The 27,844-nt window shown below is 32.9% G+C and overlaps 1 long non-coding RNA gene across 1 annotated transcript; it reads left to right on the top strand.

Annotated features, from left to right (window-relative positions):
- LOC143074595 (uncharacterized) lies at positions 1-26,051 on the top strand. The gene is made up of 4 exons (XR_012977954.1): positions 1-462; positions 16,763-16,856; positions 19,579-19,797; positions 25,040-26,051. It is a non-coding gene; the product is annotated as an uncharacterized LOC143074595 (long non-coding RNA).
- The last annotated feature ends 1,793 nt before the right edge of the window (positions 26,052-27,844 follow it).

The raw sequence follows: 27,844 nt of genomic DNA, 5'->3' as shown, positions 1-27,844 counted from the left end.
TATATATTTTTGACTACATGTAAAATGTGGTTTCAATTGAAAAATTGGGAAATGTAGATATAGAAAGATTTAAATATTTGAAGAATTTAACGGAATTAATTTCAATTGCTATTAAATGAAATGCACCTTTGTATTTCCCAAAAGGAGATCTACCGCAGACACTTACTATTCATACTTTATAAAATTCTGCAAATATCTTCGGAGCAGTGTAAATCCGAGACTTTCACGATTTATCCAGATAAAAGGGATGCAAAATTACAGGGATTCACCTATAGTTCTTTTGAACGAACATCACCAAGAGCATGCTTCATAAAATGTATCCGACGACCACGATGCCATTCTTACAACTATAACATGGTCCATCTTACATGCGAAATTAATCTGGAACCAGAGTATCTGTCTGAAGTGTACTTTCAACATGACAACGGTTATAAATACGTTGTGATTCAACATTACAGAGGGGTAAGTTCAAATCAAATTAATTCATCTAACACATTACAAAAAATAAACTTTCAAAATTTCAGAGAAATCATTTGGTCACGTATTAAATTGCATGTACTGATTCGAAACCAAATCCTGTTGCGTTTTAGCATATAAAGTACATGCTTCATACTATGTACTGTTTTTCCGAGGACAGTTTTAATCACATGCAATAAATGCAGAGAGATGAAGGGTGTATGCCAGCAGCAACCAAGGTTTTCGTCATATAATTATTTTTTTTTTAATTTACTGAGGGTATTGAAAAAACTTATCATAGATACCAGTTTTGTAACATAGTTAATTGATAATAATAACTATGTCAATGATAATTCATGTCATCACAGCAGTTCTGACTACTTGAAAGGTGATACTCTCGGGGAGAAAAAAACCCACCAGCAGTGGAGCATCGACCCATTGGTTGTAAATAAACTAATCATAGATACTAGAATTGAAATTTCGTACACGAGACGTGCTTTCGTCTACAAAAGATGATTGAAACGTGTTGGATATTGTGCACTTCAGGAAATCTGCTTTTTATAATAGACTTTCAAGTATATCCATGGTCAAATGTATTGCGTCTAGGAGGGGTCCGATTCGTCAGACTCCCAGCAACGACCCTAGCTTCGGTCCAAATGTACACACGTAGACGTTTGCTACAATAAGTAAATTAGCACTCTCTATACTTCCGACAAAATTTTGATTTCGGTCGGATTTTTAACGTGCAAGATAATGAATTAAACGTATATATGTCAGAGATTTGAACACCGATTTTAAGGAAGTTTTCAATTTTGGACTTTGAATGCTGAGTTGTGTAATACCAATAATTAAATAAACTTTATGTCATGATAATTAATTCAATTATTCTTTACTTTGATGACAACAGGTTTGTAATAAAATCGCTAAATAAAATCTATACAACTAAATTGTTCCAAGAGCAGATCGTTATTCCAATCAAAACATTATTAACAGAGGCGAAGCATGACTCTCTATTAATTAATTATTTAGAACTAAACTTGTTAAACATGTTAAAGTATTGGTTATTAAATTAGTGATATCTTTGCACGAAATGATAACATTCAACACTGAGCCGCAACACGGCCGACACTCGGCTAACCGAGAGATTGGTCGGTTAATCTATATTGAGTATGCGGCTATATGGGCGATTGGTCTGTTAATCGGGTTGGTTATATGTCTGTTAAGAGTAAAACGCTTAATTTAATGTTAAACTCTATTAAATATACAGATTTTTGGCATGTTATAAGAACCAAATAAAAAAAAAGAAAAGTGTCTGACAAAATGATATCTATCAAAGAACATTTTGCACTTGTAAAAACATTTCTTGGTCTGCGCAGTTTTCAGTAAAACTAAAAGGCGTCGCGCAAGTATGTAGTATTTATGCTTAAACGCATAGCAATTTTTTTAATAAAAGGCGAAACAAACACATTTAGATATCATTTAAAGGACAAAAAATAGTACTGTGGTTCTAAAAAATAAATTGACATTAGTAAATATTTCATAATTGTAAAATAACGTGAATAATACCACGTTTTAGTGAAAATTATGGGAATAAAGTCTGTTAATGGGTTGGACAATTGAAATTGTGTCAGTTAAGAGTTATTTAGCCACGACAATAATTTTGCTACCTTTATATTTTCCCCTTGAAAATTTTAAGAATGAGATGTTCCTGAGTAAACAAAAATGACAATACGGTGCCACAGTATCCTAGAAAGAGCAGTTTTATTTTGACTTTCTTTGCATTTTATTGAAGGGTGTGTCACTTCAATATAGCGTGATATAGATTGGCCTCTGGAATATGCATGAATTTTTTATTGACGTTTTCAATCAGCCTAAATTTTTGTGTCTGTTCGAAGTAGCACGTTCTCAATTCCGACTGAAAGTGTCTTTCTAATACAACACAGGGTACATATAACGTGTTCTCGTTCACATATGAACATGATATTTGTCACTGGACGTTAAACCCTAATTCGTCAGCATCATCCAATTGGTTCTTTTCTTCTATTACTTAATCATATGTTGTTTACAAATCACTCTAAAGAAGTAAACGGAAAGGAGCGAATGCAGCTACATTTGGTTATAAGTGCAGAGGAGAACTACAGTGTCTATGGAGGCCGGTGAAGTCCATTTCGCGTTTTCGCGATTTCGCCTTTCATATTTTATAGGGCGAAATCGCGAAAAGGCGAAATCGTGAAGTTGAAAACGCGAAAACGCGAAGTCGAAAACGAGAAATCGGTTTCGCGTTTTCGCGTTTTCGACTTCGCAATTTCGCGTTTTCGCCATATAGGCGAAAACGCTAAAGCGCTTAAACGCAAAATGGCATTAACCTGCCACCATAGTTGTCCGCATGTAAACTTCTAGAATTTGTCACCAATATAAGTACATCGCAATCCGTTACTGTTTCAACAGCCATCGGTGTTGCATGTGTGTATTCTTAAACAAGTATTATTTTTCTCTCATTTTTAGCAATGTATCACTCTCTACTGTCCTTATATATTATTCTATATTCTGCGTTTCCATCCAGATTCTCGTGTATACCACGAGGGTCCGGATGGGGGTATTGCTTATTTCTGTATTCTTTAAATTGTTGTGTCATTTTTTTCTACATTTATTTATCTTACCCAATATTTCTTTATTTTTCATATTTTGTCATCCCAATATGTTTTACTTACTGATGTTTAGTTACATTACGACGTTTATCTCTGATTTATATACTGGTTACCAATGTAGATGGTCCGAGACCACAATTATTTCGTAGTGCTTTTCTTTTAGAACATAAATGAAAATAAAAAAAATCCCACCTGCGCTTTCTCAAAGAAACTGTTACAGTGTGTTGTACTACTTTTGGGACAAATTATATCAATATTATAGAAAACTTCATCTGCTCTAAGTCAAAATATGAACAATTTTATGTTTAGGGCGTCTTTAAATCTTTTGACAGCTTCCGAAGTGCTAATTTTAATGCCCGCGTCACACTGTCCCGATTTTTATATACGATGGACACCCGAATGCTAAAATTGTAAGTTCGTACGAAGTTGGTTCCGATCTCGTTAAAATACCAAAAAGTGACCAAAGCAAGTACGATGAATAACGAAGTCTATACGATGGTGCCGAAATTGTATACGATAGCAAAAGATGGACATACGAAGGTTAACCGAAGACGGGTATTTAAGCTTCATATCTCAGCCGTAGCCTACACGATGGATCACGAAGGCTACACGATGGATTACGAAGGCTACACGATGGATTACGATGATGGCGCGATGGCCATACGATGTCTTAAAAATACGAACAGAATTTCGACAACATATCGTTTCTGTACAAGTCTGCCATGCATGGCGGGTAATCGATCTTTTTGTCTAATTCTTATAAAACTTAGTTTATTATCCCCTCGCCTACTACATGTAAGTTGCGTGTAGATAAAATTGTTATGGACACTCTAGAACCAAAATGCTCAAAACTTGGTATGGTGTTACTCGTTAAGAATATCTTAAGCGCTATTGACTTTAAAGTTCAAAGGTCAAGGTCACAGTGGCAGTTGTAATACAAGGCAATATCACCCCTGTGGACACTCTAAAACCAATATGCTTCAAAAGATTTTAACCACATTTGGTATATTGTTCATCCTTGTAATGATCTGTCATTTTTTACGTTCAAGGCCAAAGGTCAAGGTCATGCAGATGGACTTGTTTTTTCTCCTTGAAATAGCATAATACACAGGAAATTGGTTGCTCATTTTTTTACCTGCTGGTTCTAAAGACAATATTAAAGATATTTCCAGTTACTAAATGTTTTGGTTGATTTCTAAAAAAATAGGTTATGTATCAAATATGCATATTCAATTTACCATTTTCTGCATGTGTCATATACAAATATAGTGTCCATATTTGTTCACAATATGTTACATACGAGGGGATGCCACGCTCGGCATTGCCTTGTTTGAACTGTAAAATGTGTGCACTAGTCTGAATAATCACCCATAATTATGCCCATGTTTACTGATCTATCTTAAAGGTAAGGTAATGGGTTCGTTGATCCCTTTTATTCAAAAAGAGCTCTTTCCAGGAGAATATCACAATAATATAGACAAAAGGAAGGATGTGGGGAAAGCAACAAAGGCGGCAAAATATGACATATAGAAAACAAAATGATTATGGAGTAAACATTCGTGTGACAACAACTCAGACGATACATAAAAAATCAGAAAAATGAATAAAAAGTTGGTTTTCCTATATACGTGTACCTGCAGTGTTGGTGTACGAGGCGCGTTTATTTAAAGGAATCCCAGCATGCAATGATATGAAACAATCCAGATGGAAAAGGCCTGAACATATCGCTCTTTTCATAACTAACGTTTTTGTCTTTTCGTGTTGTTGTTGTGAATAGAAGAAATTGAATATGTTCCGACATTGTCTAATATAAATTAAAAACTCTAAATTCTTTGTCACCTTTAATTATGTAACTTGATATAAAAAAATTGACAAAAAATAATATTTTACTTGAAAAAGTAAATCCTGAGCCTGTAAAAGCTGCTATTCTTGTTCCATTTGAATTAATAGAAACAACGCTGTCGCATTTCTTGTTCTCATAGAATCATATAATATGAGCTCCATGTTTTGTGAACGTCTTTCTTAATTGTCGTATTGGACTGACCAGTGCATATCGCGCATGGCACTTTAAATGTATTTTAGCGCGAAAATTAACTTACATTTAGCTGGATTTATTGCCGTCGTAGTTCCATCTTGTCGCCTTCGTACTTTTATTCGATGGCAACACGACGGGATTACGAGGTCTTCACGAAGTCGTGTTGCCATCGTAAGACCTTCGGGTATCTTCGTGATTCATTCGTGTAGACATCGTAATGTCAAAACTGTCCGATGGAAACGATTGAAACACGAATGCAATACGATGTGCAAAGATGCATTCCCGGTGACATTACGATATTGAGGATGGTGATACGAACTCAATACGAACCCACAACATCGGGCGCACCTTCGTGGATTTTTTAACATGTTAAAAAATTTAGAACCCTTCCCGAAGTTGTCCCCGAAGGCTAGTAAAAGTGGCCGATGGTTAAAGATGGTTAAAGATGGCACTACGAATAGCCCGATCTGGATACGATCAGCCCCGATTTTGAAAATTTCCATTATCGTGTTGCCATCGGCGTAAAAATCGGGACAGTGTGACGCGGGCATAAACCTTTTTCAGCTGGACCAAATCACTACTTTCCTTTAAAATTCTGGACCCAAATTTCTTTACAGTGTAATTTCAACCCCCCCCCCCCCCCCTACTTGCAATTTGAGGCATTAAGCATGGAGAAATAAATTTGGAAGGGATATAAAACTTAATGGCAAGTAACCCACTGTCAACACTAGTGACTATATTTGGGAACAACGAAAATCAAGGGACGACAATTGTGGTCTCGGACCAGATGACAAATTTGTGTCATTCATGACAATTAAGCAGAATCAACAAGATATATGTGATCATTCTTGGGTGAAATTAATATTACTTTAATATTACACTTTTTGAAACCATTTTTATCAATTTTCAATTTCATGTGTTGTTTCCGTTTATGTTATGTTTCATTGCTCATGTGTTGTTTTCGTATATTTTAGCAACTCGTCTTGAGCCTACTCATTTGATCCGATAACACCCCATATATCAATAAAATTATACTTTAATTGCCATTCATAACTCTTAACAGACCAATTAACAGACCGGGTTTTATACATCCGACCCATTAACAGACCAGGTTTTAAAAAAAAATTGATTTATGTCACCAAAATACAGATTTTCGTGTAGATTTTTCACACAATGATATCAATATGGTTAACAAACATAATGCCTTTCTTTTTTCGATGTTCAAAATATTGAATGCAAGTAAATTTAACTAATGTGTCATTTTGTGTACATTTTATGTGTGTAAAATGTGTATAAATTTATTGATGAGTAACCCGCCTTTTTATTTTATAGATCGTACATCGAAGCTAGAAAAATAATAATTACACCACTGAATTCAGTACATTGAATTGTTTTGTTAGACATGAATACTTTTTATGATGAAAATATATTTAGAAAGTTATACAATGAAACATGCTGAACTTTCAATGATTTTCTCGATAACACCTGATTAACAGACTTTAGCCAACCCGATTAACAGACCAACCGCCGATATAGCCGCATACTCAAAATAGATTAACCGACCAATCTCTCGGTTAGCCGAGTGTCGGCCGTGCGCAAGGTGGAACAAATATATGTTGACAAGCCTTGCGTGAAAGAAGAATAGCACCCTCGTATTAACGAATAAAATAACTAGCATTTTAACAATACTTATAGTTAATAGAGGTCGGTCATTTATAGACATACCAACCGTATGATATACGTTGACGTATACGCATCTGCAGATTTACCAAAAAACAGTATGTGGTCTAGAGCTTTAATATTGTATATACTTTCAATAATGCAGATGGGCAACTGATTAATTTCTAATGCTAGTATTTTTAATTGTGTATCTGACTTAATTTTTGGAAACAGGGCAAATAGCATGGCATATCTGGTTTTCTCCCGTTTCGTTGTACAAATATTTGTTTTGTTTAAATTATATTCCTTTTGGGTTAAATAAGCTTATAAATACGTAAAGTTCACATGAACTGATTTCATATAATTTTCACGAGAAGTTCACATGAAAACAATTAGGAAATATCGATTTTTGTTGAACATGTTATCCAACTTTTTATATGCAAAAGTTAATACAGTTTACAGGTATGATAGGAGTGAATACGATAAAATCGTTTGTTTATGTGGTAACTTATGCGCTCGTAGAACAAAATTGTTGTTTGACGAATAGAGCGATACTCAGGATGTTGTTGTTTTTTTCAAAATTGATGTATTTATATAACAAATGAAACAAGTGTGGACACAGGTGAGTGTGGATAGTATGTTTGGATGTTTAACAGTGTCTTATGACAAAAGGAGTTCTATGTTTAAGATAAGATAAGATAAGAAAACTTTATTTTGATTCGGCATAAGTACAAATAAGCAACACAAGCTCTAAGGAGCTTTTGACCGAATATAAAAACATATAAAAACAGTGCATTATGACATATAAAACAACCTGTAATACAAAGTTGAAATCTCACACACATAGCATGCAATAAAAATAAGCAACACATTTTCGAATGAAGTAAAAACAGGCTTGACCAGAGCAACCAAAAGCAGCATACATAATAAACAGCTCAAGAATTATCTGCAAGCAGAACAGCGACATTCCAAACCGTTCCAGGACTAAACAAGACTTTTAAAATGTGAAAAACTGTTTTCAGTCCTGAAATGGTTTGAAAGGCTGTTCCATAAAGTAGCTGCAGCAAATTTGAACGATTTTTTACCGTAACGGGTTGACTTTACCTGTGGAATTTCAAGAATATTTACATACCTGAAAGAATATTTAGATTTTTTGACATTCACCAAATTTTGTAAGCACACAGGAGCTATGTTGTTTATAATTTTAAAAGTTTCTAGAGCCATTGTTCTTATCCGTCTGATCTGCAAGGAGGGCACCTTAGCTTTAAGTAAGAGGTCCCCGTAGGAGCTGGTAAAATCCTCATACACAAAACGGAGTGCTCTTTCCTGCACCTTTTCTAGTTTTTTGGAATTTTTCTCAGTGCAAAAATGCCATGCCAAAGGGCAAAAATTAAAATTACTAAGAATAAAAGTATGAAATATAGTAAGTTTACTAAGTCTATCCAAAACTGAGCCTAAACGTTTTTTAAAAAACATTTAATTGCTGTGATGCCTTCCTACAGATTGAGCTGATATGAACATCAAAATTTAGCTGGTAGTCTATTTCAATGCCTAATAATTTTACTGTTTTTTCACAAGTGAGGTTCGAATTTTGAATATGTATAGATGGGTTCTTTTCAAAGGTCTTTTTGCCAACAGTCAAAACTTGAAATTTGTCAGGATTTGCTTGCATTTTATTCCCCCTGAACCACTCAATAAGTATTTTTTAATCAGATTCCAAAGTTGAAATTAATAAATCGAAATCTGGAGTACAAAAAGACAAAGTATTGTGATCTGCATAGTTATATAAACTACCATTTTTAACAAAAAGAAAAATATCATTTATAAATATGTTAAACAACAATGGCCCTAGTATCGAACCCTGTGGTACGCCTTTATGGGTGTCAGCCCAACCACTCAGAACATTGTTGACTTTAATTTGCTGTTTTCGATTAGATAAATAGGACTTTAAAAGAGCAACTGCATTGCGGGTTAAACCATATGCTGATAATTTTTCTAGCATATTGTGAGGCAGGCAGTCAAAAGCCTTAGAAAGATCCATTAGTACTGCTGCAATGTACTGGTTTTTATCAAGAGCTTCTCGCCAGTCTTCTAACACTCTGAGAAGTGTGGTCTGACATCCATGTCCACGTCTAAATGCATACAAAAATAGATTAAATATTTTATCAAAATAATCAATTAATTGAATTTCATATATATGTTTTATTAACTGTGTTGCACGATGACAACCAATCTAAGCATTAGGAGTGTTATTTATTTAATTTTTTTATGTTAAAGACGGGCATGGAGGAGACAGTAATTGCATTAGTTACCAAATGATTATGATAGAATATGTTCTACATCTTTGATTTTGGATACATTTTGTAGCTAGGAGAGCAACACATAATAGGTTCATTTTTTCACATGTTTTTTTCTAAATGCGAGATGATATCTAGATTTGAGAACATGATATAAGGAGCCTGTAATTCAGTGGATGTCGTTTGTTTATGTGTTGCATATTAGTTTTTCGTTTATTTTTTAACATAAATAAGGCCATCAGTTTTCTCGTTTGAATTGTTTTACATTGTCATTTCGGGGCCTGTTAAAGCTGATTATGCGGTATTGGCTTTGCTCATTGTTAATGGCCGTACGGTGACCTGTAGTTGTTAATTTCTGTGTCGATTTGGTCTCTTGTGGAGAACTGTCTTATTGGCAATCATACCACATCTTTTTTATATGTATTTGCTTACTATTTGTATGGTTCTATTTATATTACTTTGTGGTGGATCGTCAGTATCATAAGATTTTTTTTTTTTTGTTAAAATGTCGAATTGTTCCTCAAATTAGAATACATTTTTTGGTTTTTAGTAATGACAACAATGCCTGACATGATGCTTGGGGCTAGATGAGCTAGGAACTTCTATGCTGATTTTTATTAATTCTTTGATTATATCTCCTCCAAAGCTCATCGAAGTAAAGAACAATTTTGACCAATATGAAAATGATTTCACCAAAAGAACCTTTGTGAGCATGCTTCAAATACTCACGACTGCTCCAAAAGTAATCTGATAGAATTTCAAGCATGTCAAGTGAATATTTATAATATATCAACATCTACTTAATTAGTCTCAATATGTCTAAATATGTAAAAAGTTATAGTATTCGAAAGGTATTGCAAAATTTTTCCTTTTCCTTTTTTTTTTTTGTTATATGGATACAAATATAACTGATACATGTACCAACACAGTATTTGTTCTGGTATGAAACTGTAGTAATTAATATTTACTGTAACAATGTTAATTCACACAAATTAAGAAATAAACAAATGAATGTTGAACATGTACAATGAAATATTGTTTTAGAAATTGATTAGGCTAGATAGGCCTTATAATTTTTTTTAACATAATTGAAGGACCATTTACACTCAGGACTGAGTCATCAGTAGGCAGTACAGATGTATTAAAACAACCTAGCATCATATTGCTAGTAGCGGGATTAGTATTGTCTGTTAAATTTGTTCTTTTTCTAAATTTGGTCAATAGACATCTTATGTTTGGTTCAAATCGAAATAGAATGCTTTTATCTCCCTAATACTTACATTATACATAGAGGTGATACTACTTTGACAAATCCTTGTACATGAGAGTTGTCTGTCAAATCTTTATTTCACAAAGAATGAATTGCATAACAATGAACTGCAAAGAATGAATTGCATAACAATGAACTGCAAAGAATGAATTGCATAACAATGAATTGCAAAGAATGAATTGCATAACAATGAACTGAGCTCAGAGCAAAGTACTTTAATAATACACTTAGACAAAGAGCTAAATCCAGTGATATACTTTGTACTACAGGTTCTTCATGAACATCCCTCGACCAAAACCATATCTCAATAACATTCCATACTACATGGTTGGATACAGAAGTCCTGAAAAGACATGATTTTTTTTATCGTATTGAAATCCCAGTTTTCTAAAATGGTAGCTAGGTGGAACCTAAAACTAAAAAAAATAAAACAATACATCTTAAATATTTCAAATGCATGTACATGTAATAATATAAATTCTCCAAAATTCACTATATTTTTCCTTTTTCTGTCTTCTGTTCGAGCCTGTATATATATTGACCTCTAGATGTCTTTCAATTACATTCAGTTTGGTGTGGGTTGATGTTTGCTTGTTGTACATATAACAACCAGATGCTCCACAGGGCACAGCTTTATACGACCGCAGAGGTCAAACCCTGAACAGTTGGGGCAAGTATGAACACTACATTCAAGCTTCGGTTTTGAAATAAGGTGAACAATGTAACTTATAAAAAGGGGGATACATTACCATAGAATAAAACTTTTTTGAAAGATGATTCCATGTATTTCAATAAATAATAAATATTGAAGTCTATCTCAGGCATCTAGGAACAGACTCAACATTATTTCTATACATGTATTAATATATTCCAAAATGTGGACAAACCTACATTAAATATTCTACTTAAACGACTTTAATTAGTGGATGAGATCAAATTAAAAAATCGCAATGGTTAAATACTCTAATGGCAGTCTTTTCTGCTAAAATCTCATGTGTAGAATGTGATATACCATTTTTGGGTCTATTTACTGTCATTTAATATTTAGGTCATTTTGACACAGCAAAATATAAAGAAAATGTAAACTATGAGCTGCAAATTGAGTTCTTTTTCGACAAACTTAAATTAAGAGAACAGAAACTAAAAAAAATCTTCAATTTTTCCACTTGTAAAGGGGCATAACCCTAGAATGGTAATCAAAGTGCTTGTAATCACTGAATGGTAAAGATTGCTTTAATTTATCAGTTGGTAGTAAAGTGAATATTGCATTGTATATTGTATATAGCATTGATTTAAGTTGATTCAACTTCTATTCTGGACAAAGAAAGATAACTCTAATTTTCAAAGAAGATTATATATAGCATTGATTTTAGGTGAATCAACAACCATTCTGGACAAAAAAAGATAAATCCAATTTATTGACTTGAAACTATAAAATGTTTGTTTTTGGCCCCTTTTTGGACCTTCATTCCTAGACTATTTGCCCCATAACCCTTAAACTGTATCTCAACCTTCTACTTATGGTATTAAACACTGTGGTACAATTTCAGAACACTTACTTATACACAACTTATTGTTCTGACACTAGATAAATGCTATTGTTGGGCCCCAAATTCCTAAACCTTAGGGACCATAACCCCCAAAAACAATCCCAAGCTACCTTTTGTGGTTATAAACATTGTGTTAAAATTTTATTGATTTCTGTTTACTTATACTAAAGTTATTATCCGGAAACCATCCGTCTTCGGACAACGCTGACGACGTGATACCAATATACAACTGCAAATTTTTTTGCGGTCGTATAAAAAGCATATGACGTGGGAGTACGATCGGTACAGCCCAACCAATATATTCATATTTTACCACAGTCGGTTACAATGGCGTTTGAAGGATGTCATGTTAGAATATGAATCAAATTGTGTCCTCAGTGGGTGATATTTTAAGGGATCTATACGAACAAAACCTGATTATCTGTTTATCGTTCTGTTACTGGCTTTTTCACCTCCCTAACTTGGCCTATGACATTTTTTACAGACCAAAGCAAGCTTGATAACTACTCCTCACACACGTGTAGATTATCAGCTTTTCTACACATGAATATCACAAAATATTATTACAAATGAAATTAATTTATGTTTCTCTTACTTATTTTTGATAAGATCGCAAATGAACAATGTGCATAGCTCGTTATACATGTATATATGTAGTCCATTTTATTTTTTGTGTTTATTCAGCTAAGTTCTTGCAATATATTTACGTGTTTTATAAAAAGATTTTGTACGAACTTCGTGTCTCTGCCCTATATTCGCTTCTTTTCGAGAGCATGCGGGAGTCGTTGATAGACGCCCTTTTTTGCAAAACACCATCATCGCAAATATTTGAAGTTTATGTTTGATTGTTTTGAATAATATCCATTTCGATTTAAAAAAAAAAAATTAAATTAACACAACGTGTAATAGTCTAAAGCTCGAGATCATATAATATGTCTTTGTACAAATTCATATGCGTATACGTCAACGTGCATGATACGCGTGACACGTTTTTAAAGACCGACCTCTAATAATTAGAAGTAAGTCATTCACTAAACCTTAGACCCATGCCTCCTAATACCACTATATGTCTGTATATCACATAATAACGACAAAATATTAAAACTATGTTTGTTAACACAATGTAAACAAATAAGTCCGTTTATTAGCAGTTGCAACATTTGATTTCATTTCAGTATATAATATACTGAGAAATTAGCATTTCTTTATACCATGGAGATCTGATAAATTGGCACAGCAACCTGATATCACAGTTCGTGCCTAGACCTTGTTTCGTTCGTTATTGTTTTTCATAGATTGTACGACTGTTCTTAGAATATTTCGGCAGATTCGTGTATTTTCGATTTTACCATCGATGCTTATTTGCAATTCTTCTTGCTCTATTATTATATAGTATTGATACAACAGTGGCACTTTGTATCTACCATGTCTCAATATACACAAAAATTACAAAAAAATATATGCATGCTTCATTGACTTAAGAAAGGCATTTGACTCTGTATGGAGGACAGCCCTTCTATATAAATTATGCAAAATGGGAGTAGGAAAGTCTTTTTACAGGGTAATAAAACAACAATATTTAAATACAAAATCCTCTTTAAAATATAAAGATCACATTTCTGACTATTTTGACATTACTAGAGGTGTGAAACAAGGGGACTAATTAAGTCCTACTTTGTTCAATATTTTTATAAATGATATCACTAAAGGTTTGGAAGATGACAACTCAAGTCCATTGGAGCTTATAAATAGTAAACTAGGCTCCCTCCTGTTTGCTGATGATCTGCTTTTACTATCAGAATCTAAGGAGGGTCTCCAAAATAGTCTAAATAAAGTTTCCATGTTTTGTGAAAACTGGCAGCTTTCTCTAAACATAAATAAAACAAAAAGTATGGTCTTTTCAACAACAAAGCAAAAGCCTGAAACATCTATACTTGTATATAAAAACAAAAAAATAGAGAATGTTATGGAATATCCTTACTTGGGTCTGCTGATTAAATCAAATGGTCACCCCAAGGGTGACTGGGGTATAGAAATATGGTCACTTGGTCTTCTCCCGACCGGCAGTAAAACGCTTGCCGAAGTGGGGCGTCCGTTTGGCTGTGCGGGATGTATCAAGTTCGCAGTCACGTCCGGTCAGAAGGGGGACGTTAAATCCGATGCCTCGTGTAAAGAGAGTGACACGCTCTTTGCACGTTAAGAACCCTTGCAACAACTCTTTGAGGGGTCCGTAGGTGGCCTGTTGCATGGCAAAATTTCTGTCCCTATCCAATATACCCTCATTTTCTAGTGGCAGTCCAAATTTCCCCGACCATCATCCTAGATGGCCTCTATCACAACAACCTACCTATTGTATTTATTGTGAACTTGTTCTCGTCCTGAATATGCATGAAATATTTGCCACTGGACGTTAAGCAACCAACAATCAATCAATCAATCAATAAATCAAATGGTAATCTCAGTCATAGTACAGCTGAATTAACAAAAAAGGCAAAAAAGGTTTTGTTTTCTATTAAAACATATAATAATTCTCTTGGCAGTCTTCCTATCAGAGTGTGAGTGTCAAATAAGTTTGACACCTTAGTGAGACCTATATTAACTTATAATTCTGAAGCAACATATTTGGACTCATATATAACATATTTCAAAGCTACAAAAAGAGCTTTGGTGTCTGGAAAAAATGTGGACCCATTTAATTTTATTGACAAGACTCCAATAGAAAACTTGCATCTTGGTTATTGCAAGTTTACCCTTGGCACTAACAAGAGAGCCTCAAATTTTGGTACAAGGAACGAATTGGGAAGACTGCCTATTGAATGTCATATAAAAACCCAAACTATTATGTATTTAGCAAGGCTTTTCACCTCAAATTTGAATCCCTTATTACATGAATCTTTTCAATTAACTAAAACTTTGGATTCTAGTGGCTCCTATTCATGGTTCACTTTTGCAAAAGATATTCTTTCTGAATCTCACATTGATATAGATAGACTAAAAACCTGTAATAATTTAAAACAATTAAAAAATATTAAAAGCTATATTAAACCCCAAATAAACTCATACAACAACCTGTTGATGGATAAGTTGAAATCTATTGATAATAAAAGTAAATTAATTTTTTATAAAGGACTTGAGCCAAATCTATTGATCAAACCTTACCTCTCTAACCCAAACTTTGAATTTAGAAAATTAATTACAAAACTTAGAATCAGTGACCATTCATTATTAATTGAAAAAGGAAGGCATTTTAAAATTCCTCGCGAAGAGAGACTTTGCAAAAAATGCAAAGTACTAGATGATGAGAAACATTTCTTAATAAATTGTTCTCATAATTTTAATATTAGATTAACATATTTTAATTGTATTAACAGAGAAAGTAATTCATTTGCTAATCTCACTGACAATGACAAAGTTATATATATATACTTAACCCATCAACACCAAAACAAGTGAATAAACTAGGATCCTTTATAAAAAAAAAGTCAATGGAACTGAAGACAGGGGACCCTTTAATATTTACCTGAATTTGTGTATATATATTGAGTTACTTAGTTATTGTCTTTATTTGTTTTTGTTGTTGTTATATGTCACAAACTGTAAAGTTTATATGGCAATAAAACTTTGAATTGAATTGAATTGAAAATTGAAAAAAATATGATATTATTGTTGGGTTAACACTCAGAAGGCAGATGCATAAATCATTAATTTACAGGTTGCTCTTCTTTCGCAAACATCATAGATCGAAACAAGACTCTTTATCTGTATTTGCTTGTGTCATCTTTTAATGTAATGTTCATGATGTTTCTATAAGAAATCTACTCATAGGTACATCAACAGATATAAGAGTGGAAAAAAATACACCTACTTTAATCAGACAGCCTTTGTGGCCGAATGGTCTTTTAGTAGTCGAACTACTGTATACGTATGAAATGTTTATCAGTAGCACGCGGTAGTATAGGCGCGCTAGATTCCAATCTCAATTGACTATGATTTTCAATTCTCCTAGCTCTCTCTGGGAACTAGGGCTTCCTCCACTACTAAAAACTGACCGTAACGAAATATCCAATAGGGCTGAAAGTGACGTTAGATATTAATCAATCAATGCATAACCACCATTTCATCAGTGTATTTGGTTACTTTATTACCCAAAATTTCGGTTGGACTCGTGTTGCTCAGTTTTTTATTCTCGATGTCTTGTCGTCGACCTTCGTTTTTTGCAATAACTTTTTTCAATTTCTCTTAACTTGTGAATGATCTATTGGTACCTTCATCATCTCTTTTATACTATGACCCTCAAAATGAACTTTAGTTATATTGTCTCGACATGTCTTTGCTGTTTCCTTTTACCTTGTTATACCGAATATTAAAATGAAAAAGAAGTTAAAGAGAAAATGCAAAATTTCTTAAACCTTTCTGCCTATCAGGTATACCTTGGCTGGATTACTCTTTTGTGTTTTTTGGTTCAATTTAACATTAATGTTTTAAATATGAATTTTAATTCCTTGTTAGAATTAATTCGATATATTTCTAGTTTTACATTGATGAATATCAATCACACAAATTTGATTCAATATCAACATGAACATAATAATTATCTAGTTTCATATTTTTTGTATGAAACATGTGCATATAAATCAAGTATTTGTTTCATTTTTCATTCAATTAATAATAAGTCCAATAGGTTAAACATATCAGAGGTACAATTTCAATTAATATAAACATCTGGCACAAAACTGGATGCATATCATAAATTATAATGTCTAATGTCTAAAGAAACATATGTTAATAAAAAATAAGTTGGCAATTGTCTTACTTTAATTAAAGTAATATAATTATTTAAATTTCAGAATACCCTTTTTGATCCATGTGTAGGAAATCCCTGCAGCACAGATGAAATTTGTGAAAGCCTAAAGAATAACAAGAGTATTTGTATAAAGGATGGTACGTATGAAACCTTTTAATAGATACCAGTATAAATAAAGCATAGTCAAATTGTTTCTTGTCCCCATTGTGCTAAAATGAAAATAACATTTTAAAATTGAATGCGTCCTTAACACGTTTTTTACCTTGATTAGGAACGTATAAACCCAGATATCTGTTAACCTCCCTGTCTGCTGTTTATTAAAATTAGTAAAATTACATAAACATGTTGGGAGCTTAAAATATGTGGATGACTTAACTGCAGTATCTGTTTTTAAATAACAGAAGGTTAATACTTCACTTTTAAAAACGAGCAAATTTAAAAAAAAAATACATTTACATGTTATTTAAAAAGTTTAAAAAACTAATATAATGTTTTGTGACTTACATAGGTTCAACGGGACTGTCATAACGCAAGCGACCGTCATTGACATCAATTCCGTGCCTTTCCAAAACGACAAATAAAATGTACATTTGATGGACACATCGAAAAAGAAACGCAACTCCCGGTTTAAATTAATATCCCACTTACCAATGTTCAGTAGGTTTAACAAAACAACAATTAAAAACAAAGCAATCAATGGATTGATTAATATAAATCAATGTTTTTTTTTTTTATTCATTTAATTTATTTCTATTAATTGTATATACAGCTGTTATTAGCGTATGACATAATTAACATAATAATAAAAAAAAATCATGCAAGAAACGATATATATGTGTTTAAACTCACTCGCAACATGTTTTTGCGACTTACATCCTTCGATACCAGAATAGTCGTCCTCTCTGTAAGTTAAGCGATAATGTCTAATTCCTGATTGTTAGGTAACGATTGAATTGCAGGACGTAGGATGCAGGAATAGCATGAAACTCTTACCAAGTCGGTGAACCTGTTCCCGCACCTTTCGAAGTCCATGCGATTCCCTCGGTATTAGTTACTTTCCTTGATTTGTCTTCTCAATGAATTGATATGATTTGAACGTTTGTAAAAGTTGTTGCTTTCATTCACACGATTGTAAAATGTCATAATGTTTGATAAGCATGATAAGGTCAAATCAATTAAAAATTATAAGAAAATGATAAGGTCACTGAATAATCCAATCATTTAACTGTACATGTATTATACAGTTTAGTACTATTTTTTACAATGGATACTAGACTATGAGAAATGTATTCTCCTTATCTCTGTGCATTTCTATTTAGAACTGATAATTTACGTTTGATTCAAATGAATTTTTCAACAGGAACAATAATGGCACTAACTATCCAAGATCGTATCTGACTATTCTTGCTACTGAATCTTTTTATTTAACAAATGCCTTACAGGATAAACATCACATGACGTCTCGCGAAACTTATATGTTCGAACTCATGACTAGGGGGGGTGTTCCTATTTAAATCATTTAGATCTGTGCTTATGTCACTTCTATCTTAGAATAAACATTCTGACAATTTTATACAGTTCTACTTTTTATCTTTTCTCGACAGTTCTATCTCAAAACAGTGTTTGAAAGTTTTACGTGTACTCTGGAACATATTTTGAAAGTTCTATATTTGAGCCTTTCAAGGCATACAATTGCATATTTTACGTGTTACTGTTGTGTTAAAAATGTCAAACACGGGGAAAGAATGTTTAACAAATAAAAATAAGAAATCAAACCCACTAACTGTCTTGATTTACTTGCGTATGCAGGCGATGGACACTAATTAATCAAAATGAGTATCAAATTATATACATGTATAATATTATGACATACTTTTTGTCCATTATTAGGTTCATTACAATTTCATTACTTTTTTATCGTAGCATTTATCCCCAAGGGTGACTGGGGAATATACACATGTGACTCTTGGATCTTCTTCAGACTGACAATGAAACCCTTGTCAAAATTGGGCGTCTGTTTGGTTGTTCTGGATGTACAGTGAACGCAGATCGTCCGGTCAGAATGGGGACGTTAAACCCGGTGGTCGTGTATAAAGCGTGCCATGCTCTCCGCCCGTTAAGAAACATTGCAACAACCTTTTGAAGGGCACCGTAGATGACCTGTTGCAAGGCAAAATGTCTGCCATTATCCTCATTTTTTAGGATGTGCGATTTACCCTGCATATACACCATTTAAGCTACACTATGAAATCTAATCTACGATTCATATTAGACAAGTGGGATCCTTGCCAGAGTAAATACATTTACAAATATAGTCACTTGTAAAAACAGAGGTCAATCTAATCTTTTGAGGATCCTTTAGTCTTTTTGCCTTCTAATTGTGAGCGTTTATTATTTAGTTAAGAAAAAAACATGCCTGGTTACAGTATTGAATTAAATTTCAAAAGAAGGAACCGTCATCTTAGAATGTGAACTGAAAATGTTTCCCTATAAGGCAGCAACCATTTGATTTTCTGGGGGGGGCTATGGTTTTTTTTTCTGTGCAAACTTTTTTTTCCGCCTTCGGCGAAGAACAATCTATTTTTTTAGCGACAAACCGAAAACAATTTTTTTCTTTCAATTTTAGCATTACATATAGTGGCAGCTGAGGGTGAAACAAACAATTTTTTTTTCTCAGGGTCCAAAACAAATTATTTTTTTCACCAAAACCTGGAAACAAACTTTTTTTTCCAAAAAAAACCATAGCCCCCCCCCCCCCCCCCCCCCCCAGAAAATCAAATGGTTGCTGCCTAACACATTTTTTCGATCTTTACTTAAAAATGTTTATCATAATAAACAATTGGTTAATTATATTTTCAGATTTTAATTTACCGAACGAAATTCCTGAAAATGTGGCACTTAGAAAGCCCACTCAACAAAGCTCAACGGCACAGTTTGACTTTCCTTCATTTAAAGCAGTTGATGGTTTAACACATACAATTTCACATACAGACTTAAATGTATCACCCTATTTGTGGGTTGATCTGGAAATCATTTACAACATTATTCGGATTGAAATTATAAACAGAGCAGATTATGGTATGTTTATAATGTTAACTAAATAACATTTTGAGTAATATATCTCAATGCTAAGTGCTACATGTGAAAACTTGATACGGTCAACTGGTAATGTTTGAACTTACTTCTTGCATCAATAAAGTGTCATTGTTCATAGATACAAGGACTAAATTTTGTATATACTCCAGACGCGCGTTTCGTCTACAAAAGACTCATTAGTGACGCTCGAATCCAAAAAAGTTAAAAAGGCCAAATAAAGTACGAAGTTGAAGAGCATATGATATATATCTATATTTTAAATCTGTTATGTGATAAATGTAGTAGCATACAATGTTCATGTAATATAAAAGACATTGATAATATAAACTTTCCAAATTTTAATAGGCATTTTTTATCGTCGTCCACCGAGTTCATTTCAATCTTGGATTGATTCAGCTGAAAAAGAAATAGATAAAGCGTCTGCAGAAAATAAAGAAATTATACTCTTATGAGATTTTAATATAAACTTTTCATATATAAATCATACAGTTGTCGGAAATCAAAAATGGAAGGTTTGTATTAATTTGTATGGCTTACAACAAATTGTACATAAACCGACACGAGTAACAGATAAATGTGCAACTACCATAGACCATATATATACGACCGATGTAGACCATATTATAGAAGTAAAGGTGCCTAGTTATGCTGTCAGTGATCATTATCCTGTTTGCGTAACAAGAAAACTTAACCCCAAAATATCAAAAATGGAGCATTTGTCCATAGAATATAGATCATTTAAACAATTTGATAAAAATAAATTTATTGAAAATTTAACAAATACTCCTTTTTATCTCATTGAATCGATTGGAGATGTTGATGAAGCAGCTAATAATTGGTATAATTTATTTCTGAGCACCCTAGACAAACATGCTCCTACGAAAATTAAAAGGGTGAAAAATACCCAACAACCAGAGTGGTGGACTTCTGATATAAATAGAGCTAGACACCAAAGAGATTATTTTCACAGAATTGGTGATATATATAATTATAAAATTTGGCGTAATAAGGTTACATTTTTAGTAGAACAGGCAAAGAAAAAATATTTCCAAAATGCTATTTTAAATTGTAAAGATAGTAAAACTATTTGGAAGTATGTCAAAAATATAAATCCTAAAAAAATGCATAATAATATCACGCATTTAGAATATAAAAATAGTGTAATTCAAAATGATGTTGATATAGCAAATACATTTAATGTGCATTTCACAAATATTGCTGAAGGTATAGTTGATGACAAATTATGTAATAATGATAATGGTGCCAGTTTTGATGCACTCAATAAATTTGTAAAATCAAAGTTACAAACGGGTAGTGAAAAATTCATTATACTAGAAATGAGTATTTTAGATGTAAACATGTATTTAAAAAAACTTGACAAGTCTAAAGCAACTGGTTTAGATGATGTCGGACCAAATATTTTGAGTATGTGCAGCGATGTCATTGCACCAGCCTTGACATATATATATACTCTAAGCATCAAAAGTAAATTTCCAAGTATTTTTAAAACTGCAAGAGTTTGCCCAATTTTTAAAAGTGGCGATGCCTGTAATCCTTGAATATTATAATGTTTCAAATTGTACACTAGACTCGTTTAAGTCATACTTGTTTGAACGAAGCCAACAAGTTAAGGTCAATAACGTCATGTCTAATACTAAATGCATAAAAACTCGGGTACCACAAGGTTCTATCCTGGGCCCTCTGTTATTTATTTTATATATCAATGATTTACCACTTAATATAGAACATTCATTAATAAAGGAGAAGGTCCGGTAAGGACCGATTTTGGCCTCAAATTTCAGGTTCATCTGACGAAAGATTTTGACCACTTTTTAAACACTTAAGTGTCTATTTCATTTGAATCAATTAGTTTATGTGAAAGATTTTAACTGATTTAGTCATTTAAAACGATCTAATTCAAGCTCAAATATGAAAAATCTACCAAATATGCCGAAAAATATCATTTTTCAGATGGTTTTTGTCAAAAATGAAAGTGGCCGCATCCGTGTTCATCCTCAACCTTTATATATGTTATGTATTATCAAAAAATACAAGTTACATTTCAATATTAAGGATGAACACGAATGCGGCCACTTTAGTTTTACACGAAAACCGTCTAAAATTTAACTAAAATGCTAGAATTGTGAAGATTTCAGTAATTAAGCATGACTTAATGGTGCTAGTACCCAAAATATGTGCATTGTATTGTCAAAAAAATCCCATATTTATGTAGCAGAAGCATTCTACTGTCCAATAAATAACTAAAAGTTTACATTTTAACAATTTTGTAAAACCGTTATATTTTGGGGCCAAAATGATGTTTTACTGGACCTACTCCTTTATATGCAGATGATTCTACATTACATTGCTAAGGTAATAATTTACTTCAGTTAACTTCCCACCTTCAAAATGATATTCATGTAATTGAAAACTGGTGTTCGCAAAATTGTATGAAATTAAATCCCAAAAAGTGTAAATCAATAATTATTGGTTCGAAACAAAGGCTTTGTTCAACTGGAAACAGTTTAGATATCAATATTTCAAATGAACAAATAGAAAATGTAGATTGTGAAAAAACTTCTTGGTTTATATATTGACAAAAACCTAAATTGGAATCAGCAGATAGATAAAATGTCATGTACAATATCAAACAAAATCAATTTATTACAAAAGATCCGAAAATATTTACCCATGCATATACGTATTATCTATTTTAATGCTTATATTCTGCCATTATTTGATTATTGTTGCAATATATGGGGAAGCTGTTGTGAAAGTGGAATAAATAAACTTAATAAGTTATTAAAGAAATCTGCTAGGGTTATAGTAGAAGCTGACATAATGCATCATCCAGTTTATTGTTTAATAGTTTACACTGGTTAAATGTAGAAAAACACATTCAATACCAAAAGGCAATATTTGTATTTAAATCATTAAATGGTATGGTTCCTAACTATTTACAAGAAAATTTTCATTTTACTGATAATCAAAATTATAACGTACGTTCAGCTGATGAAATAAAATTGAGAATGGAAATGGGGAATGTGCCAAAGAGACAACAACCCGACCATAGAGCAGACAACAGCAGAAGGTCACCAACAGGTCTTCAATGCAACGAGAAATTCTCGCACCCGGAGGCGTCCTTCAGCTGGCCCCTAAACAAATATATACTGGTTCAGTGATAATGAACACCATACTAAACTCCAAATTGTACAGAAGAAACTAAAAGTTAAAATAATACAAGACTAACAAAGGCCAGAGGCTCCTGACTTGGGACGGGCGCAAAAAAAACTATTAATTCTTCCAAAACCAAAAACAAATTTTTTAAAGAAAACATTTACATATTCAGGTTCTCAAATATGGAACAGTTTACCAAATGAAATAAAAATGAGTAATACACTTGTATCTTTAAAAACAAAATGTTACAAATTTTTCATCAATTGTGCAAATTAATATGCTTTTTCATTATTATTTAAATACAATTGTATATTGTGTATAATATAACTTTATAATACTCTATGTACTTATAAATATGTTATTATTATTTTGAGGACTCTCAGGAAGATTAGTTTTAACTAATGGGATCATCCTCTTGAAATAAAGATTATTTATTTATTTATTTATTTTATTTATACGATACAAAGTAAACACTGTGCGCTTGTGCCATCATAGATACAAAATTCTATATGATTTTTATATACTGTTGTTGATAGCTGCAAATGTAAGACAAGAAAAGTGGTTCAGACGCATGAAATGTTTGACGTGTTGTTTTCATTTTTAAATTTAGAAGTCGCACTTTTAAATATCTTTTGATTCTTTTTCCTCTGTTTGAGTTATAACTAATACTGTGGTCGATGCCTCTGCTGGTGGACTATTAGTCCCCGAGGGTGTCACCAGCCCAGTAGCCAGTACTTCGGTACTGGCATGAAAATACGGATTTTTTGTGTTATTAAAATTTGCTGTTACAAAATGATAGAAAATATTATAAATTAAGGAATGTATCTCCCTCATGCAAAGCTCTGATTCCTTTCACGGATTTGACTATACTTTTTGGACCTTTTGGATTATAGCTCTTCATCTTTTATATAAGCTTTGGATTTCAAATATCACGAGCATCACTGAAGAGACATGTATTGTCGAACTGCGCATCTGGTGCAAGAAAATTGGTACCGTTAATTTTATTGTCAATACTAATAATAATAAGATAGATTACTTCACGATTTCTCTGTGTTTGATTTAATCCAATAATTGCCGACTATTTCAAGAAAAATGTATAACATTGCTGATTTGATTCTAAAGGCCATCTCATCTGTCTCAATGTTTTAAATATTCGCAGAATAAAATGCTTGTCAGTCGAAAATCTCAACTTTTAGTAATTTTATGTTTATTTGAAAATTAGTTCATATGTGCATTTTACCGCAATAATGGATAGAAATTATTCCTTATACTGTAATTCCATACGATTGCTTGTTAATTTTCAACTACAATAGAAATCATCAACGTGACTGCATTCGTGTAATCGATAGTTGTATGGGTGCATCATTAATGAGAATTACATTTAATGGTTCACATTTAATGAGTTGAATCGTCACAACATTAGATAAATACGAGACACAACGGATAACAACATTCATCCTCTGACCTCAGACTTATTTTGTCTTTAAAGAGTTAACGATAAGCCATACTTATTCAGATACCGTTAAACAGGGTGAATCAGATGTCTATTTTATAGATTTCCACATGTGCCACATGTGGAGCAGGATCTGCTTGCTCTTCCAGAGCACCTGAGATAACCCCCATTTTTTGGTGGGGTTTGTGTTGATCAGTCTTTAGTTTTCTATGCTGTGTTCAGTGTAGTGATGTTTGTCTGTTGGTCTTTTCTGTGTTAGCCATGGCGTTGTGAGTTTATTTTATACTTATGCGTTTGAATGTCTCTTTGGTATGTTTTGCCTCTCCGATAGATTTAAAAAAAAAAAACCACACACGATCAAATCACTCCGTATGACAGTGAACTTCACCCTTTTGACGCATTTCCAACATACTTTATTTAACGCCGTTTACCTTTTTGCGTCTTAATTATTTTCCAGAATTTATCAGTCTAACCTTGCGTAAGGCATTAATATCATCTCACGTCTAATCGTGTAGTTATTATATGCATAATATTTTAACAAATTGATAGCTTGAAGTAAACGATGAATGCAAGATCATATTTTCTTTTCTACAGGCAATAGACTACATGATCTTGATATAACCGTTGGACCACGCCTTGATTATATGTCGATGTGTGCGCATTTCATTGGACCCGGTAATGATGGAGAGCATCTGGTATTTCAGTGCAAAGGGTGGTATAAAGGCGGTCGTTTTGTCAAAATGACTATCATCAAAGGCCCGGAATATTTACAGTTAGCAGAGGTTAAGGTTTTCGGTTATCCGACATTCGAATAAATCGACTAACAGCATCAATGCGTCAAGTGTATTATATTTTTTTATATATGTTGATAAGATTAGAAAAAAAACTATTTAAGGAATGACTGTAATATTTTTTCTGTCTATGAAGAAATAACATAAAAAATTTGGTGCACACTGAAAAACGCGTGTAGCGGGTTATTTAACAGTGTGCACCACATTTTTTATGTTATTTCGAATAGACAGAAAAAATATTACAGTCATTTCTTATAATTTAATTCTGAATTCTATTTTAAACCGTAGAAAACCATGAAAAAACGTTGATGACGTCACGGTCACATGACTAAATTATGTCTATGGGCTCATAACAAAATAACGTCAGCCAATCAGAAGACGCGTTACATCCAAAATTAAATTATTTGTTAATATGCCAATTTGATTATTTTCCTATATTTGAATTCTTTTATAAGCTATTTGTGTTATTACATTGACAATGTGTTTTAAAGGAAATAAATTAAAAGCGCACGGAACTACATCTTTTTCTACGCCTTCAGAAATTGTTTTGATTCAACGTTATTAACAACGTCTTGACAACATTTTTTGTTGAATGACTACAGTGGAGTTATATGATCGAGTTTATTTCACATGTGAAATTATCGGTTTTTAATTATAAGTTTATTTACGAAATGCAAATTTATTCCCCTAGCGGTTGAAGGAATATACAAACAATACAAAACAAAAATATACAAAATGGAAAAATTGACATATTAAACATCATATATAAAGTGGTAAAACTAATATTTATGCAGGTGTTGTGTCCACTCCCCTAAGTGCAAATGACTTTTTAATGAACGGAACAGTAAGCTGCATAATATCAAATGAAGATAGAATTAATTGTAATCTATCTGCTTCAGGCAATTTAAAGTATTCTGGACATATATTATTTATATCTTTTTGAAGCTGATTACGTAAAGATTTTTTAATTTTACATTTTAAGAAAAGGTGGGTTTCATCTTCCACCTTAATTTTATAACAATGTTTACACAGCCTACAGAAATGATCGAGGTACACTGGGAGGCGGTGTTTTCATTCTTGTACAAAATGACATTATCGCAATAGAAAAACCAGAGTTTGTAACAAAATGTGAGATAGAATGGTTAAAGATACAACTGAAAGATAAAAAAGATCTCACAATAGGCTCATTCTATATGCCACACCGGAACATGGAACACATAAAGGAATTAGATAAATCATTAGACCATATTTCAAACAAAAATCAAACCATCATATTAACTGGAGATTTCAACTGCCCAGACATAAACTGGAACACCATGTCCGTAAACCAAAATGCACAAGACAAGGAAATCCAAAGAGCTCTAATAGAAGTTATCATATCACATTCACTAACACAGATACACGAAACACCAACAAGAGGCAATAACTTACTGGACATAATGCTGACTTCAAACCCGTCACTCATCAAAACATCTTCTAATGCTCCAGGAATATCTGACCACGATATAATTGTAACAGACTGCGACACAAACCGCATTATCAGAGTAAGAGGCCACGCAAATGCTACATATACTCCAAAGCAAAATGGGAAGATCTACACAAAGACCTGACTATCCTTTCAACCAACATCATTGAAATGTACCAGACAGGCACCACAGTACAGGAATTATGGGACAAGTTCAAGACAGACCTTTATTCGAACCTTAACAACCATATACCATCAAAACTCATCCGATCTAAAACCAGTCTACCCTGGATCAATCATAAAATCAGGAAAATGTTTAAAAAGAAAACAAGGCTATATCAACAGGCAAAGAAAACTAACAACTGGACCAACTATAGACATTTCCAAAAAGAATGTAAGAGGCAAATCAGGAAAGCTGAGTATAACTACATCAACACCACAATCCTAAAAGGGCTAGAAAACAACAACTCAAAACCCTTCTGGAAATATGTTAAATCAAGAAAACAGGACAACATAGGAATAGCACCCCTTAAAAGCAATGGACACCTAATCAATGACAGCAAAGGGAAAGCAGAACTACTGATTAAACAATTCAGTTCAGTATTCACAAGAGATAAAGACAAAACTCTGCCAACAACATCATAAGACATTTAGACATAAGATCAGATGGAGTCGAAAAGCTGCTGAAAAAATTGAATACATCCAAGGCATCAGGACCAGACGGCATACCAAACCGTATATTGAAAGAATGCTCAAAACAACTAGTACCTGGACTTACAATGATATTTCAAAAATCCATCAACACTGGTACACTACCAAGAGACTGGCTAAACGCAAATATCTCAAGTATCTTCAAGAAGGGAGATAAACATGCACCAGAAAACTACAGACCAGTATCACTAACATCTGTACCATGCAAGCTACTGGAACATATTATCTGTATACATATACTTAAACATCTAGAGAAGCACAGAGTACTTACATCACTTAACCATGGCTTCAGGTCAGGCTATTCCTGTGAAACCCAACTGCTAGTCACACTACATGACATCATGAAAGCCTTTGACGCAGGAAAACACATTGATGTAGATAAATTGCACAAAATGAATGAATACGGTATAAGATGACCACTAAACAAATGGT

Source organism: Mytilus galloprovincialis, chromosome 5 (genome assembly GCF_965363235.1).
Source record: "Mytilus galloprovincialis chromosome 5, xbMytGall1.hap1.1, whole genome shotgun sequence".
Classification (NCBI taxonomy): domain Eukaryota; kingdom Metazoa; phylum Mollusca; class Bivalvia; order Mytilida; family Mytilidae; genus Mytilus; species Mytilus galloprovincialis.
This window is presented reverse-complemented; position numbering and strand designations above follow the sequence as displayed.